This window comes from Salmo trutta, chromosome 8 (genome assembly GCF_901001165.1).
Source record: "Salmo trutta chromosome 8, fSalTru1.1, whole genome shotgun sequence".
In the NCBI taxonomy this organism is placed as follows: domain Eukaryota; kingdom Metazoa; phylum Chordata; class Actinopteri; order Salmoniformes; family Salmonidae; genus Salmo; species Salmo trutta.
The window spans coordinates 49,464,924-49,482,582 of NC_042964.1; the positions used below are offsets into that span (position 1 = coordinate 49,464,924).

A 17,659-nucleotide genomic window follows, 5' to 3' on the forward strand; every position below is an offset into this window, starting at 1 on the left:
TTTAGGCGGTTAACTTAAGCACCTGCACCTGCTTTACTGTTACACGCTTAGCATTAAAAAGATTGCGTTGTTGACCATGGTGCTTTAGACCCAATCGCGGTTTCATACAATAACAAGCGTTCTAATCACGTGTAAATGCACATTGAACAGGTGTAATGAACGCATGTAAAATTGCCCATAACAAGTGTTCAAATTGCCTGTAAACACACACTGGATAGGTGAAAAATCTGTGTACAAAAAATGACATTTGACACTTGAAAAAAGCAAGTGAAATATGATAATTACAAGTGTTAAGACGAGTTCCGGCAAGACGATTGGAAATTCTTGGCCTTCCATAGTTTAGAGAGGCACACCCTCTCATCACCCTCCATCAACAATTCGTTCACTGCTCAATGCAAATGCACAAAGAAAGACTCACTGGGTCTAAACTTCAAATTCTAAAGTGTCCAGTCACATGACAGTCTGCACAAGGTAATGCTCTTTATTATTTATGCTTCTCTCTTAATATTTGCTATGTTGTGACTATTAAGAAATGTACATTGTTTAAAGGTGACAGGCAAAAGTTGTTTAACAGATAAATACATTATATTGAATTTCATTTATTTCGCTACAAAGATATACAGTGAGATGTACATTGTATTCCCAGAGGATATACACTTAATAGCATTAAAACATTTAGCTAATTTATATTTTGCTTATGGTAGTTTACATAAAATAAGCTCTGAACTCTACAAAGATTAAAATGCAGAAGAATTACATCGAATTACAATGACAGTTCAAAAGATGAATATAAAAAAAAATTGACTGAAAAACATTATTTTGTGCTTTACTTATTTGTCCTTGAATCATATTTACCACTTTCTGCCGGTATCGGTGTGCTGTACACCAAATATTTATGTGTTATCCGGGATCATTACAATTTCCCTACCCCATAGAAGTTCCGGTTAAGGAATAGGGTCGAGGTTAAGGTTGGGGGTTATGGTTAGGATTTAAGGAGGACCCGGAATCATTGACCATACCAAATAATCATCTTCAACTCTACATGTTTTATTTGTCAAGTCCTGAAAGAAAGGGTTTGCTGAAACTGTTATGAATTTCATGTTTACAAGTTAACTTTGGAATGAATTTTTTAGATACCATTTAGCTTTTTGATACCATTTATACTCTTACAACTATAACCACGCTGAATGTGCAGACTGACTGAACTTAGATAGCTTCACACACCGATTTTTGCTACCATTCATACTTTATACACTATAACGCTTGTTGTATCCCCTTCATTCAAAGATGAATGCAGGCTTCAACAGTACGAAAAAGTATTAAAATGTATGAAGCTCGCTACTGTAAGTCTCTCTGAATAAGACCGTCTGCTAAATTACTAAAAGTAAAACAAATCTAATTAGCATAAGCACTCCATAGGGTCTACAATGGGAAATATTTGATCGCCAACAGCTCGTTGAACCGTTGAAGCAACAAACACCAAACCAACGCTGACATGTACAGACTGACTCAACGTAGATTGCGAGTCAAAAGATTGTGGATACTATTTGTACTTTTGGAACTATAACCATTTTAAATGAGCATAAAAGCTCCTTAGACCTCAAAGGCAAAATGTGGATTCGCCACTGCTCTTGAAACATTTAAACTTACATAAACTACAACCAAATGCTGAAATTTGGCAGACTGACTCAACTTAGATAGCTTCAACACAGATTTTTGCTACCATTCATACTTTATACACTGTAACGCTTGTTGTATCCCCATTCATTTCAAAGATGGAATGCCGGCTTCAATATTCTTAACTGAAATCGCGCTGCCACAGAACTTACAGGTTGTTGAAACTAAAAACATTTTGAGAGCTTAAAAAGGACATTCTATGGCTTTATAATGTTATAGTACTCACTCTAAGCCTACAATACTACTCCATTATACCCATTATAATAACTCCACACCTACAAACCACCCCAAAACAACTCACTTTAAACTAACCCATAGCCAATGAACAACCATTACTACCACTACTACTTTTAATTCAAACCTTCATACTTCCCTGCATGTCAGGCACTGCTTCATGACACCAACCAGTCATGTGGAAAAACATAAAATAGCTTGAGGCAAGTCACAAAACCTATCCCGTGAGCACAAACACACACACGACTAGGTCAAACACCTGTTCCATGAGCATTCACACACACACACACACACACAACACACCACACACACACACACACACACACACACAACACACACACACACCACACACACACACACACACAAACAGCTATACTAGTGCATAACTAACCACCCCTACTGACCTTTTTGTCTTAATCTATTTCCTTTTACTTTTGTGTCACAGTTATTATATACCAGGCTATTTTAATTCTTGAACAAAGTCTTTTCTCCGAAAGTACTTGATGTTAAAAGATGCCTCTTGTTGCTGTTCATTTAAAAAAAAGAAGAAGAACATGTTTGTTCACTTTCTGGATTTCAAAATAATTTGTACACAATGATGTCATTTTTGTATAGTAATACATCAGATTCAGAAACCCTAAGTCCCCCAGAGGGGCAATTTATTTTGCAGCAGTCATAAAATATATCACATTTAAAACATGTTTTTTTTAATATCAAAGGATATTTCCAAGCAATTAGGCAGGGTAAGTGCAGTTTCATAGTGCAGTGCTAAGTGCAATGTAGTCAAACATTTGTTAAGTTGCAGAATTGCATTCGGAATAAAAGAGTACTTGGCCCTATTTTTTGTAACTTCGGTAGTCGTACCTGCATCCAGAGGGAAGGAGCTGGTATTCGGAAGTGGAAGGTATGGGAAGAGTCAACCACTATTTATTAGCCTTCTGGAGGGCTCTGCCCAGGTAGAGAGATGGACAGTTCTGCTGTTGCTGCCCCATGATTTTCCTGCAAGTCCTGACTATCTTTCAGAACCTATTTTCTATGCAACTTTGATATTCCCAAACCAGCAGTCAAGTAGTAGGACAGAATGCTCTCAATGAATGATTTATAATAGAGAACCATGAAGGTTAGATCAACATTAGAAAAGTACAGTTTCCGTAGGAAATACAGTCTCTGTTCCTTTCTTCAAAATAGCGCCAGTACACTGATCCCAGGACAGCTTGTTGTCAGTGACTAGCCCAAGGTATTTGTACTCCTCCACTATTTCAATGGGCTCACAATTGATCAGCGATGGTGTGTGCATAGTCGTGTTCCTTTGAAAGTCAATCACCAAGTCCTTTGTTTTTTGATGTATTTAATTTTAGATGGGATGACTCAAACCAAACATTAAAATCATTCAGAGCCGGCCGGGCTCTGTCTTATCCCCTTCAAGTAGAGTGAACAAAGTGTCGTCAGCATATTTGATCAGTGGCGGCCTGGGAACTGGCTCCGGCAGCTGTCTGTATACAGTATGTATAGTCTGGTGAAAGAACACTGCCCTGGGGGGTTCCAACTGAAGTAGTGCACACCTCAGAGAGTGTGTTGCCAACTCGTACCTGCTGAGACCTATCAGTTAGGAAGTTGGTGATCCATGTGATAGCATAGCATTCAGTCCGAAGCTCCTCCAGTCCGTCCGCGAGGACCAATGGATTATAGGTGTTAAATGCTGAAGTAGAATCTGTGACCATGGATACACACATGGGTTTTACTGCCCTCCAAATGCATGTTCACCCAGATGTAAGAGCTAGAGGTTGGCATCATCTGTTCCTCTCTGACTGGTGTGCAAAATTGGGAGGGGGTCAAGAAGGTGTCTGGTGTGTTGGTGATGATGTATGTTCTTGATGATCTTTCTAAGAGCTTTAATCAAGATAGAGGTATGAGAGACAGGTCTGTAGTCATTTGATGCAGATGGATGAGAGGTTTTGAGACAGGTATAATAATAACATTTTTTCCATAGAGATGGAATTTCCAATGTATCCAGGGACCGCTAGAAGAAGAGCAGAAGACACTGCAGAAGACACCGCTCAGCTGAGTGGAACAGTGTTTCAAGACACGACCACTTATGTTATCAGGCCCCGGGCTCTTTCGTCTCCGGTGCTTTTGAACACTGGTCCTACTTCCTCATTGCTGACATGGGCGCTCTCGGTTGCCATGACATCCTCCTTCACACAGGAAGGGGGAGCGGGGCGCCCCCGCTTCAAAGCGAGTGAATAACTTGTTTAGTTCATTGGCTGTAGAGAGGCACACCCTCTCATACGGGCGGGGATCGATACGTTGCCTCGCTTTGAAGGGGGCATTTGCCATATTCTTAATGCCCATCCGGCAGAGTCTCCCTGTGACATTATCTGTTGCAACCTTATCCTTCTACTTGGCATCTCACCTTTTTATCTCTTTCTTCATCTCTCTCTCTGTACCTCTTTTCTTTCGAGTGGATTTCCTGAGGCAAACACTTGTTTCTTCTTGTTAAGTAACAACAATTCGTTCACTGCTCAATGCAAAGCACAAAGAAGACTCATCTGGTCTAAACTTCAAATTCCAAAGTGTCAAGTCAACATGACAGTCTGCACAAGGTAATGCTCTTTATTATTTATGCTTCTCTCTTAATATTTGCTATGTTGTGACTATTAAGAAATGTACAATGTTTAAAGGTGACAGACAATAGTTGTTTAACAGATCAATTCTTTGTAATATTGAATTTCATTTATTTCGCTACGAACATATACAGCGAGATGTACATTGTATTCCCAGAGGATAGCACTTAATAGCATTAAAATATTTAGCCAATTTATATATTTTGCTCATGGTAGTTTACACAAATTAAGCTCTGTGAACTCTGTGAAACTGTTAATTGAATTTCAAGTTTACAAGTTAACTTTGGATGAGTTTCAGTCATATGTGAAATAAAAAAACAATGAATTGAGGATGATTGCTCTTACAACCAAAAAATAGTCTCCTATTCAGACCCATGTTCAAATTTGAGGTATTTCAATAACTTTCAAAGACATTTCGAAGTACTTACTTGAAAATACAAGTAGTTGAATATTGGAATGTATTTGGAAATACACTTAAAAAGTATTTTTCTGCATTTGAAAATATTGAAATATAAAAATATTTAAATACTCTATGCATTTGAACCCACTTTCTGTTTGTTCCTAGGGTATTTGGAAGAATGTGTTTGGAAACAATATTTGAAAATATTTTTCAGATAGTAGGCTATTTGTAGGACATGTTAAAAGAGGTAGCGAATTTTGACCACATAATTCTCATATTCACACATAAAATAAGTATTTCAAATATAAATACGCATGTATTTGTACCCAGGTCTGCTCCTGATCCTGATAATTCCATGTAATATTTAGTTCCCAAAGTGTCACTGAACTGACATTTGTTTGAATCTAGATATTAGTCATTTGAACTAACCATGAACATGTAAATATAACGGTATAATGTTTCGTTCTTTCAATCTGTGCTATTGTCTAAAATGTAGGTTCAAGTCTCTTGCTCTTTCTCTCTCTCTCTCTATCATATTTTAAACAACTTGTAGAAAATACACTTTATGACACTGTCATATAAAATTAGGACCAGCCTGTGTCACTTTACTTGGACTAAGAAAATACACTTTGACACTGTCAAGAAGCTTTATGACCATCATAATCACATAAGCCAGATAGGCCTGTCACGTACATGCCCTTATATCAGTCATCTGTCAAAAAGAGGATGTCTTGTCCTGCTTCTGCTCTTGCATTCATCCCAGTCATCAGAAACAGAGCATTGGGGTAAGTGCATGTCTGACATAATTTTGTGCACAATTACAATGATAATTTATATGGTCAATTTTTTAAAAAAACACTGTGGACATGTAGGCTATGGTGTAATGGAATGTTTTGCCTTGAGTGGTAGGTTTTGTGGGTTTTGAAACTCTTGTGTCATAACCACCCATAAAATATCGGAATATATGTCACAACAGGTCTAAACATATGTAACAGTGTTATGAGCATGTTATGTCAGCTGTTATGACATAGTATGACATGGTTATGACCGTGTCATAATGTGTTATGACACTAGGTATCAAGAAAAGTTTTACCTTATATTCATATATTTCCCCTTTTTGTGATACACAATTTCCAGTGTTTTGTTTGGGATACTCGAGTTGATGGTCACTAGCCTCGATGCTGTATATTATGGAATAAACTCATATCTGTTGATAGTGTTTGATGCCAGACTGGAGATACAAGGACCGAGGACACACTGATTATTATTGTATTGTCTGAACACTGTGATTCTGTAGCAATGTCACTTACTTGTTGTTTGGACTTCCCACAAGCCTCTGGGGCTGATGTTTACAGAACAGTTGTCTGCTGATTAGGATATAAGGCCAGTCAGACATTTTCTCTGGTTCTGTGCTGGAAGTATCTCCCTGTTGCAACTTGTAATAAACTGGATTGATTTTTTGTTGCCTTTATCTATTACTTCTGTTTTGTTCACCTGTAAATTCTTCTTACGAGTCCCATCCACATATACTCCTCTACTTTTCTCATCAGCACTTCAATTCAACCACTCAAATGACAGCCCAGTCTTCAAAGACAGTGCTGTCCCTGGACTCTGAGGCGGTGTTCTCACTCAAAGATGGCATCAACTTTAAGAAGAGCCCAGATGATGGCAAGTGCTACATCATATACAAAGAAAATGGAGAGCTGAAGGCCTGCAAGAACCAATGCAAACACCAAGGAGGCCTGTTCATCAAAGACATAGAGGACTTAGATGGAAGGTAAGTAGACTTAAAGGGGAAGTTCAGGACTCTACAACTAAAGATAGCTGGAGTTTGTAGTGGCTGTTTAGAGAATACCAAACCATGGATTACAGTTTATCCTGGCCCATAGACTACTTTCAGGCTGAGGAACCATCTAACATCAACATGGTAAAATCATGAACTTCCTCTTTAATACCGAGGCTTAGATATAACATATCTATTCAATGGGACTTAAAGGTTTTTCTGATACAGGACGGTCCGATGTACAAAACACTACTGGAAGCTGAACGTCTCAACTATGCAGAACCCTCCCAACAGCTTCACACAGGATGAGCTGGGTAAGTTGAGCTGCCATTTCCTCAATCTGAAAGGTTATTGAATGGCTTTTTGAATTAGTCTATTTGCCATTTTAGGTCTATTTGCACATCTGTAGGCCTAGGCATCTGTTTCATGGCTGTCACTTTTCCTGGGTCCACTTTTAACCCCTCTGATGTTAGCAGGTGGCCAATGTAGGGCACTTCCTTCTGCCTGAGCTGCAGCTTTTTCGGATTCTGCTTGATATTGAGCTTCCTGCATCTGTCCAGGAGCATTTTCAGGTTTTTGTCATGGTCCAGAGTCGCCGCTTCATCGTTGTCTCCTTCTCCCACAATCAGGATGTCCTCTGCAATGATTTTGACTACTGGAAGACCTTCCATTGCCTGGTTCAACTTCCTCTGAAAGATCTCTGGGGCTGGACTGATTCCCATTGGCATGCGCAGCCACCTGTAGCGTCCCATGGGAGTAGAGAACGTGGTGAGATAGCTGGATTTCTCCTCCAGTTCCACATGCCAAAATCCGTTTTTTACATCACAAACAGAGAACACGCGTGCTCTGTTCAGATCTGACAGCACGTCTTCAATAGTAGGAAGTGGGTAATGGCTCCTCTTGAGCACCTTGTTGAGAGGTTTCGGATCAATACACACTCTTAGTTTTCCAGACGGTTTCTTCACTAAGATCAGGCTGCTAATCAAATCTGTGCATTTTTCAACTGCTTTTATCATCCTTCTTTTCTCAAAAATAAATAAATAAAATAGACCACTGAGCTCCTCTTTGAGTGGTTTATATAGTGCTACTGGCACTCTTCTCTTTGGCAGCTGGACGGGCTCCACTCGCTCATCCACTTCCAGCTTCAGTTTGCCGGGTAAGCATCCATCTCCCTGAAATACATCAGAGTACTCCCGTTTAATTTGCTCTTTTAGTCCAGGATCCTGTTGTTTTCTCGATGGCCAGGATGTTGTGATGCTGCACATTAATCAACTCCATTGCCTGGATAGCCTTACTGTCTAGAATGGGCCTGTGCACATTCTTGTTGAATACGATGAACTCAACTCGGTAGGTTTTCTTATTGCGTGGATTGATCACTTTAAGTGTGCACTTCCCCAGTGGCGTCAGAGTACTCTTGTTATACATCACCAATACCTGACTGCAGGGCTCTAGGTGACTGGCTTTTATGAGGTTTGCAGGAATAACATTAGCACCACAATCTAGCTGAAATCTGACTGACTTTTTGTTGGCCAGCATGATTGTAAAGAGAGCTGCATTGGGCACTGTGGTTTTCTCCTGCACCACGTTGATGCTCTCTGACTTTGGCCCTAGTGTGATGCAGAGAACATCCTCACGCTCTCTCAACAGAGAGATTGTCTTTGGTACTGACCACACATAGGGTCTCACAAATCTCTCTGCCTTTTTCCTCAATGAGATAATACAGTAGCTTCACTTTGTAATCCTCAGGTTTTTCTCTCATTGTAAGAGCCATGTACAAATTGAATTCCTCTTTCCATCTTTTCCAGGTCAGTGCTAAATTACAATCATCATAGTACATTTTTCACAGAGGTTTCAGTGCATTTTCCATGGTGATTTTTTTGTAGAATGGAATGTTAGCTACTCACAAATCTTTTTGTATCCAATTGCCAGCTAGCTTTTAGCATAGAGTCACTCACGATAGCCAGCTAACGTTGACGTTCGGTGTGATGACTAGCCTGTAAATACGGCACTTTTTCAAACTGCCGCCTGGGATGTATTCTTCACTGACATCGATGAGATCCAGGTTCTTTTAAGTACCGTTATCACCCTGTTTCAATATGCTTTGTGTTGTAGTCACGACAGACAAAGATATAAAGTTAAGCAAACTTTACTAGGCATGTTGTCAACAAGCACATTAATAAAGTCAGTAACAACTGGTTTCCGTTTCCTGTGTAACATCAATATTGCTACAATAACTACGAAGCAGCTCTCCAAACATACTCCCAGCAGAACCAAAAAAAGTCACTTTTGTTTCCCGGACAAGGACCGGCCCGTCATGGGATCCTCAACGGTTCTCTAACCTCCCAGAGACCACAGCAAAATCAAGCCTCTCAGGAACTGTAGACCTTCCGCTGCTTCCTAAAATGATGGGCAGTGAAGGAACAGAACCCCAAGATAACGTTATATCAAAGCTTATTATCCAAATGTCAATCATATGATTAAGCATATCTCTTTATGTTACTATCTAAAATTCAGATTAAGACTAATTTCCACAACTCTCATATCACAGTCACACAATGCTATTCCCAAACATACCGAATCAATTATGTTTTTTGACAATATTTCAACCTGCAGGAATATTTTCTCATTTCTATGTCATGGTTAGTTCCTAGGATAATGCAACTCATACATTTACATCTTTCAATACTTCTAAAATGGGGTACAGGTTTAAAACAATTACAGGTGCACATTCCTATCTTATACTATATCATAAATGGTCTTAACTAGTTCACACAGATTAAGGATGTTTTAACGTTAAATGGCAAAAAGTAGTTCACACAGATTCTAGATATTTAACGCTAAATTACCAAACCCATGGCATACCTGGCTAGCACATTTAAAATAATTGGAATTCACCACCTGAGGGTCACTTAGACAGTCACACAGACACTTTCAGAATGAGGTCCTTCTTCCAATAGGGCTTCACCAAGTACCGTGTTTCACACAGAACACACAGTCACCCTGGCCCCTCACCCCTACAGACCGCACCAATCCCCACTGGGATCAATTCAGTGTCAGGACGGCTCTAGGTCGCCCACAACCGACCACTGATGGGTGTCTTTGAGTCGACTAACTCTCAGATCATCCTCCACTGACTCGGCCCTGTTTACGCCTCCAAGGTGCCCCCCTCACACAGGAATTCACACTCAGAGCCTACGTAACAAAGACTTTTCTTAACCACTTTGTGTGTGTCGCTCACCTCTTTATTTATTTTTTAACTAAGTTGGAGATGTGGTATCCACTCGGCTCGCTGCCTCTCAGATCTTAGGTTGGTCCATCTGCTTCGTTCCCGAAGTGTGGTCTCCCTGAGATCCCAAGTTTGAGGGATCCCTCATGCACGATTTACCCAGGTCATCAGGAGCAGTCACCAAGTGAAGATTTACATCCCCATTGCCAAATGTGGTGGCTCATTTCTTTACTATCAAATGAGGAGAGACAGACTCATCGCACAAGTCAGAGTTATACTTATACTAAATCTTTAATCACCTATTAATAAGGGAGCAGGTCAATACAACGCACACATATAAAGTGAATCGATTGAGTGCTCTACGATAATGATGCCTGGTCGACGATTCACGCTCAGATGATTCGTTGAGAGCCCCGAGACAAAAGTACAAAGGTATTTTTATAGCCAAGATACACCCCTTTCAACCTACATGACGAACAACAGATGAATAGAATGGGTCACAAGGTTAAGATTTGTATGAAAGATACCTATAATTCATAGCAGACAGTATCTGCTGTAAAAACATTCATCTTTGTGTACAGACCAGGGTCTGGCCCTGGGGTCATCTCTCCCTGGTATCATCTAGAACAGAAACATTAACTCATGCTCTGAAATGCGGCCTCCTTAGGTTTAATCACCCAAAAGACATCATAAATCTCCTGTCAGTATTATCTCCCAGAGGCCCATCCTCAGTAGAACACACACACACAGTAGTTAGAAGAATCCCCTATTCTGTTGCATAAAACAACCATTTGATGCAATAAAAGTATTATAAAATAATCTTCCAATTTTCCATCATAGTGCCCAGCTCCAGCTGTCCATTCCTTTGGCCGTCTAAAAATGACATGAGGAACACAGTGTAAATAATAAGTCAGATGTTTAATATGTCTATATGTACATTAAGATAGTCAAATAGAAGTAATTAATTTGATTACTCATCGGAAGAGTTTTGACTTTGGCTTGATTTTGCTAATGCAGACGTCGTGATGACAGACGAGGGTGGTCTTCAGCTCGTGGAGGTGATCGTCTGGGACCCCTGGTCGGCAGATCCCCAGGATCCACAGGAACTGCAGGAGGGAGAGGTGACTGTGAGTACAGCGCGTCACACACACCCACGGCTGGACAGATCTGAGGCCTTTCCCAGTGGGCAAAACTGGTTGCAATTACATTATGACATCTTACATGACGTCATGGTCAGGATGGATACTGGTTGTATAAAGATGTTTTGTTATGGTCAGAAAAATATGTCTTGATCTGGTTGTGATCTTGGTCTCGTCATGAAAAAGATGTCTTCACCAGGCTGGTTGAAACTAATCTGGAACACATTCCCATGTTGTTTAGTCACAAATGTGTGACAAGAACACAAACACTAGCTATGATTCAAGGCTAGTTAGTAATTACCCGGAGTGAATCAAATATTAGCCTTAAAATGATAACCGAGAGTTGTGTGTCTACAAAATCTTTGACTCATCTTTGATCTCATCACCACTTTAATAATGTGAGATCTGAGGATGTGTTCTCACCTGAAAGGCTGCAGTGCCAAGCTTTATAATATGAGATCTGAGGGTGTGTTCTCACCTGAAAGGCTGCAGTGCCAAGCTTTATAATGTGAGATCTGAGGGTGTGTTCTCACCTGAAAGGCTGCAGTGCCAAGCTTTATAATGTGAGATCTGAGGATGTGTTCTCACCTGAAAGGCTGCAGTGCCAAGCTTTATAATGTGAGATCTGAGGATGTGTTCTCACCTGAAAGGCTGCAGTGCCAAGCTTTATAATGTGAGATCTGAGGATGTGTTCTCACCTGAAAGGCTGCAGTGCCAAGCTTTATAATGTGAGATCTGAGGGTGTGTTCTCACCTGAAAGGCTGCAGTGCCAAGCTTTATAATGTGAGATCTGAGGGTGTGTTCTCACCTGAAAGGCTGCAGTGCCAAGCTTTATAATGTGAGATCTGAGGGTGTGTTCTCACCTGAAAGGCTGCAGTGCCAAACTTTATAATGTGAGATCTGAGGGTGTGTTCTCACCTGAAAGGCTGCAGTGCCAAACTTTATAATGTGAGATCTGAGGGTGTGTTCTCACTTGAAAGGCTGCAGTGCCAAGCTTTATAATGTGAGATCTGAGGGTGTGTTCTCACCTGAAAGGCTGCAGTTCCAAACTTAAGCCTGGGACACATAAGGGAGATGGGCAAAGGTTGAAAGCTTTCACCAACCGCCATCCAAGATTGTAGATAACGTATCGGGATAGACCTCCGATCACAGCCATGCCCAACAACAGTGCAGGACACATTGCTGGGACTCTGAGCGACAGTTGGTCACAGATGACTTTTGACCATCTCCCCTATGTCTTCATTTAAATTCCAGAGACACAGAAACGACATTCCCAACTCCGACACCTCTGAGTTTTTCCCATATGGCCGACAGGCTATTTAAATCGGTGTGATTGATGGTCAACCGCGCCGCACGTAAATCTAAAATGATAGCACGTCGGGCGACAAGATTCTCCACCCCAAACTCGACCTTCATGTTCCTCCAGGTGACCTACCTCACCCATGCATGCATGGAGCTCCAGCTAGGGGGGAAGAAGATGATATTCGACCCCTGGCTGACGGGTCCGGCCTTCGCCAGGGGCTGGTGGCTGCTCCACGAGCCCCTGCTGACTCCATGGAGAGGCTGTGCATGGCCGACCTCATCTACATCAGCCACATGCACTCCAACCCCCTCAGGTATGTAGAGATGGTGCCTGTATGGAGTATGGTACAGGTATGTAGAGATGGTACCTGTATGGAGTATGGTACAGGTATGTAGAGATGGTGCCTGTATGGAGTATGTTACAGGTATGTAGAGATGGTGCCTGTATGGAGGATGGTACAGGTATGTAGAGATGGTACCTGTATGGAGTATGGTACCGGTATGTAGAGATGGTACCTGTATGGAGGATGGTACAGGTATGTAGAGATGGTACCTGTATGGAGTATGGTACCGGTATGTAGAGATGGTACCTGTATGGAGGATGGTACAGGTATGTAGAGATGGTACCTGTATGGAGCATGGTACCGGTATGTAGAGATGGTACCTGTATGGTACAGGTATGTAGAGATGGTACCTGTATGCAGGATGGTACAGGTATGGAGTATGGTACAGGTATGTAGAGATGGTACCTGTATGGAGTATGGTACAGGTATGTAGAGATGGTACCTGTATGCAGGATGGTACCTGTATGGAGGATGGTAGAGGTATGGAGTATGGTACAGGTATGTAGAGATGGTACCTGTATGGAGGATGGTACAGGTATGTAGAGATGGTACCTGTATGGTACAGGTATGTAGAGATGGTACCTGTATGCAGGATGGTACAGGTATGTAGAGATGGTACCTGTATGGTACAGGTATGTAGAGATGGTACAGGTATGTAGAGATGGTAGAATGAAATGGATTGATATAGGAGGATGGGCTCAGTGAAACTGGAAGGGAATTGATTGAAAGTATCAAACACATCAAACACAACCATTACAATGAGCCCGTCCTCCGCAATCTCCACCCACCAGCCACCACTGATTTCAATGTATTTATAATTTTGGTCCCACTTTAAACGAAGTATAAAGGCGTTATATAGAATGCATGAAGTTTCTTAAGCACTACACAAATGCTTCACAGATCATCTATAAGCGTGTGTCATATTCTATAAATGGTATATAAAGGGTGGTGTATAAATGGTGTATAAACTATGTATGTTTATACACCATTTATAGAGTATGAGATAGGTTTATAGATGATATGTGAAGCATTTATGTAAGATATATTAAGCCATTATAAGTTGTACTTAGTTTAAAGTGGGACTCTAATTATGGAAGTAAGCAGAATTTTTCTCATGAGGATGAGCATACAGAAAGACAGGAAGTTTTAAGATAATTCCTGAAAAATCAATTTTCAGCTACCCAACCTTAAAATCCCTCTCTGCGACGAGACCAGATGTTCCTATTTATGTTGGCGACACATCAAGGCCAGTGTTCTGGTAAGGGTTATCTATATCTATATAAATATGTCACACATTAACATGGTTTTACAACCATAAAACAAATGAGGGTGTCACCTTTGTGGGTTTATGCTGTCCTCGTTTGAATAATGTTACAGGATGCTGGAGAAAAGTCAGGTGCAGCTGACAAATATCAACGTAGTTCCCTTTGGCATTTGGCAAAACGTAAGCATAAACAGCTCACTTTGTATGAACAGTTTATACGATACAGGAACCTCTGTCAAAAGGCTCTTCTTTAATGCCCTTCTCCTGTTGTTATCTCCGTCAGATTGATGTGCACCTCAGAATCATGATTCTGAAGGATGAAGTGCACCCCGAAATGGACACCTGTATCATTGTTGAATATAAAGGTAGTCTTCATGTCCTTTGTAAGAGCACATGCTGCTAGCTTCACCAGAGTCCTGGGTTCAATTCCTGCAGTCACTGGAAGTCACTTTTCATAAAAGTCTGCTAAGTGGTATATACACCGGGTGGACGAAACATTAGGAACACTTTCCTAATATTGAGTTGCACCCTCCTTTGCCATCAGAACAACCTAAATGCGACTCTATTGGCATGGACTCTACAAGGTATCGAAAGCGTTCCACAGGGATGCTATGCTGGCCCATGTTGACTCCAATGCTTCCCACAGTTGTGTCAAGTTGGATGGATTTCTTTTGGGTGGTGAACCATTCTTTATACACACGGGAAACTGTTGAGGATGAAAAACCCAGCAGGGCTGCAGTTCTTGACACACTCAAACCGGTGTGCCTGGTACCTACTACCATACCCCCTTCAAAGGCACTTAAATATTCTGCCCCATAATGTAGATGTCACGTTCGTTGGAATAATAGGACCAAGACGCAGCGTGAGTAGCGTTCCACATCTTTATTATTTCATTTCACCTTTATTTAACCAGGTAGGCAAGTTGAGAACAAGTTCTCATTTACAATTGCGACCTGGCCAAGATAAAGCAAAGCAGTTCGACACATACAACAACACAGTTACACATGGAGTAAAACAAACATACAGTCAATAATACAGTGGGAAAAAAAGTCTATATACAATGTGAGCAAATGAGGGGAGATAAGGGAGGTAAAGGCAAAAAAGGCCATGGTGGCAAAGTAAATACAATATAGCAAGTTAAACACTGGAATGGTAGATTTGTAGTGGAAGAAAGTGCAAAGTAGAAATAGAAATAATGGGGTGCAAAGGAGCTAAATAAATAAATAAATACAGTAAGGGAAGAGGTAGTTGTTTGGGCTAAATTATAGATGGGCTATGTACAGGTGCAGTAGTCTGTGAGCTGGTGCTAAAAGCTAGTGAGGGAGATAAGTGTTTCCAGTTTCAGAGATTTTTGTAGTTCGTTCCAGTCATTGGCAGCAGAGAACTGGAAGGAGAGACGGCCAAAGGAGGAATTGGCTTTGGGGGTGACCAGAGAGATATACCTGCTGGAGGTATTAGCAGGCTATTGTATGTGTGAACGATGGCTAGCTCCTGAAATGATCCCAGTCCCTTGTATTGTGCATCTGTTGTAGAAAGAGGCGACGATTCGCAGAACATATGTGCTCTACAAATGTTTTATTTTCTTTTGGATGCAGATGCAGGATGCAGAGTGAATTCTGCTTAATTAAAACTACCTGATCTCCAAAGTCCACGTCCATAGTCTCAATCAACCACACACACAACGCAGAGTTACAGCGGTGCAGTACAGCACCGGTTACACATGTGACAAATAACATTTGATTTAAAGGGAATTCATTTAAGGGGAATTATCCAAGATGTTTATTGCATGACTACCTAGTAAGTTCGGAATACTGCAGCCAATGTTAATTGGTGATGTGTCCCAAAAGGATTGATGTTATGATCGTTTCTGATATTTTTAAATGTAAGCCTGTCTAACTATACAAATACTTTTTGAGATCAACTGACACTAACCAAAGTTTTCATCAAATTGAACAACTCCTGTTTAAAATAATCAGCTAAATAAAGTTGAAAGTTTTCAAAAACATTACAACCAACCAGAATCAATTGGACACAGTAATACATAACGCAGCTTTAATAAATGTATGATTTCTTAGTGGGTAAATGAGCATTATGCAGAGTAGTTTAGTCATGTATGTCAAGGGACTAATGTTACCATAAATAAATCTTACAGTAAATATGGACATTTTATTTACATGTGTTATGTCAATAAAAACAGACGCTGTAGTTTGTACATAAGTCGTGGTGCAGCAAGTTGATGTGGGTAGTGGAGAAGCACTGGTGGGACATTTTGAGTGAAGTGACTGAGGGCAGGAAAGGATATCAGGGTGCCCAGGAACTTGAAGCTGCTGATCATCTCCATGTCAATGTACAGTAGATGGGAGAATGGTTAAGTACCACCATCTTTGTTTTGCTTACACTGAGACTTGTCCTATCACCATTATGTTAGGTCCCACAGCTCCTTCATCAAATCAAAGTGTATTTGTCACGTGCGCCTAATACAACAGGTGTAGACCTTACAGTGAAATGCTTACTTACAGGCTCTAACCAACAGTGCAAAAAAGGTATTAGGTGAACAATAGGTAAGTAAAGAAATAAAAACAACAGTAAAAAAGAGTGAAAAATAACAGTAGCGAGGCGATTTACAGGCACCGGTTAGTCAGGCTGATTGAGGTAGTATGTACATGTAGATATGGTTAAAGTGACTATGCATATATGATGAACAGAGTAGCAGTAGCGTAAAAGAGGGGTTGGCGGGACACAATGCAGATAGCCCGGTTAGCCAATGTGCAGGGGCACTGGTTGGTCGGGCCAATTGAGGTAGTATGTACATGTAGATATGGTTAAAGTGACTATGCATATATGATAAACAGAGTAGCAGCAGCGTAAAAGAGGGGTTGGGGGGGCACACAATGCAAATAGTCCGGGTAGCCATTTGATTACCTGTTCATGGTGTACTATGGTAGTGTTGTCAGCATGTTTAGTTGTTGGGTCCATTCTGGGGATACACATTCTTGTGAATGTAAAAAATGGAATTTGTTATTACAGGCTTTACACCCAGAGGCCTGAGTCTGCTAACCAGTTTGTGGGTCAGGATGGTGTGGAAAGCAGAGCTATAAAAGAAAATGCACTCGGACGTATCTAAAATGTATAATTGACAAATTTGTTGGGACAATAGGCAAACTGGAGTTGGTTCAGTGAATTTTTGCTACACGATATTTATTGTTCCAGTTTTTTAAATCGATATCGACTGGGCTGCGGTGGAGATGGTAAGAAGCTTCGATATCATGGGGACTTAACTTCTAATGTTCTTTCCTGGTGGACCTAACTTCTAATGTTCTTTCCTGGTGGACCTAACTTCTAACGTTCTTTCCTGGTGGACCTAACTTCTAACGTTCTTTCCTGGTGGACCTAACTTCTAACGTTCTTTCCTGGTACACCCACACAGACACTGCAGTCAAAAACGCCAACCTGCGGCTCTCCATCCTACGGTGGCTGAAGACGTTCTGCCTGACGTCAAACATTAACAAGAGTGTCGGATTGAAGTGTCTGAAAAAATGTAAACAGAACCATAAGAGCAGATTCCTTTTTTAGTCATCTTTACTGGCACAGTGGTTTTAAAATCATTTCTAATTGTAGTCACTCTCAATTGATTCATTGACTCCAAGGATTGTTTATAGTTCATAA

At 40.8% G+C, this 17,659-nt stretch overlaps 1 pseudogene; it reads left to right on the forward strand.

Moving 5' to 3' along the window:
* Positions 1 to 461: 461 nt before the first annotated feature.
* Positions 462 to 14,281, forward strand: LOC115197996 (cytidine monophosphate-N-acetylneuraminic acid hydroxylase-like; annotated as a pseudogene).
* Positions 14,282 to 17,659: the final 3,378 nt, after the last annotated feature.